This window comes from Parasteatoda tepidariorum, chromosome 5 (genome assembly GCF_043381705.1).
Source record: "Parasteatoda tepidariorum isolate YZ-2023 chromosome 5, CAS_Ptep_4.0, whole genome shotgun sequence".
Taxonomy (NCBI): Eukaryota; Metazoa; Arthropoda; class Arachnida; order Araneae; family Theridiidae; genus Parasteatoda; species Parasteatoda tepidariorum.
In genome coordinates, this window is record NC_092208.1 from 16,760,396 (window position 1) to 16,762,129 (window position 1,734).

Sequence of the window (1,734 nt, forward strand, 5' to 3'; positions counted from 1 at the left end):
AAAAGTATTCTTATTCCTTTAAATAAACAAACATATTCAGGGCCCGAGTAACAATATATGGCGCCTAAAGCCGACAATAATTTACGGATCTCTATTCAAACTCTTTTAAGTCAACGTTAATAAATGTTTGACTTTTTAAGTCCATTTTACACCAAGCTTAATGGCATTTATTGTTAATTTCATAACTCTTACAAATTATTTCATAACGCTTAGGAAGCTCCACTAACCAACTCCCATAAACCATCCCCCTTCAATCACCATTTCTGTTTTTTTTTAAGGAAAAGTTTATTTTGTCAATAAGTTATAAAATTATTATAACAGGATAATGAATCACGTCATAAGGGTCGAATCGTCGAGGAACATTCCAGTGACTTTCAAGTCATGTCTTGGCCCCCAAATTCACCTGACCTTAATCCAATAGAGCATTTGTGGTTCTACTTGGAAAACCAAATTTGTGCTGCCACGCAACCCCTCGCAATGTGAGGGAATTGCAGGACCAGTTGGTAAGTGCTTGGTACCAGATACCTCAGATTACCTTGTGGAATCAATGTCACGGCGGGAGCTAGCAGTTTTGAAGGCTAAAGGTCGTCCTACATGTTATTAGTAGGGTGGTCATAATGTAATGGCTCTTCGATATAAACTTTAGGTAGGCTTGACGATTGCTCAGATTGCAGCTAACTCCTGTATTTTAAGGGAAAGAAGTCCAATTCAATCGGAAAAAGTACTTGTACTTTTTTTGTACTTATAAGTACTTCAGGGAAAGTACTTATTTGTGTAAGATTCTATAACTTAAAATATTGTCTGAAGAAATTAATCAGCATATTTGAGATCACACGCGCGAACTATTAAGTTAGAGTCCTTAAGTTACATGAAAATCCGATCATCATATCAAAAGTTACTCAGGGTGTTTTTTTAAGCAGTACACTAATATTTTTTACAGTACCTTTTTTCTAGGATGTCGAAACAACTGTGTTATAAAATAAAAGAAAGATAGTCTTAACAACTGTTAAACTAACTTTTTTGTCTTACATTGTCGACTTCATTACTTACATTTTCTTTGTTCCTGAAACAAGCAATACCAATCATTTCAGAAATTTCGAAACTTTTCACTTAGCTAAAAAATTCTTCCAAGAACTCGATTTTTCTGCTACATTGATGCTAAGACATTCCAAATATCCTTCTAGCGAGGTCAATATATATTAGTTGCTCTAAAAATGTTAAAAGAATTTTCGAGAAATAAACTCCTCTATCGTAGCCCACTAAAGTAGGATGGTAATGATAAAATTGCAAAATAAATATATAAAACTACGCTTAATATTTTTTTCAAATATTCTGAANTAAAAAATACATTCATTTTTTTTATTAGTGGTACACAGCGTTATGAAAAATTTAGAGGGGGTACACGAAAGTCATAAGTTTGGGTAACACTGATTTAGACAGTTTAAAATCGTCCGTGTGGCCTAATGGATAAGGCGTCTGACTTCGAATCAGAAGATTGCAGGTTCGAGTCCTGTCGCGGACGTAGATCATGTGTATGTGGTTTAAATTTTGGATTCATTTTTTTAGAATTAGGTAGATTTAGTAATCAATTTATTAGACTTCAGTTTTAAGATTTAATAATTAAACTTTATTTATAATTAGGCTTAAGTTTTTTCGTTAAGAGCTAGTTACTTTAAATATTTTTAAATTAGAAATTTTTCTGAAAGTTTATTCGATGCAACTGATGACTTTTTT

The 1,734-nt window shown here is 32.7% G+C and overlaps 1 non-coding gene across 1 annotated transcript; it reads left to right on the forward strand.

Annotated features, from left to right (window-relative positions):
- The first annotated feature begins 1,449 nt into the window (after positions 1-1,449).
- TRNAR-UCG (transfer RNA arginine (anticodon UCG)) lies at positions 1,450-1,522 on the forward strand. Its single transcript has one exon. It is a non-coding gene; the product is annotated as a tRNA-Arg (tRNA).
- The last annotated feature ends 212 nt before the right edge of the window (positions 1,523-1,734 follow it).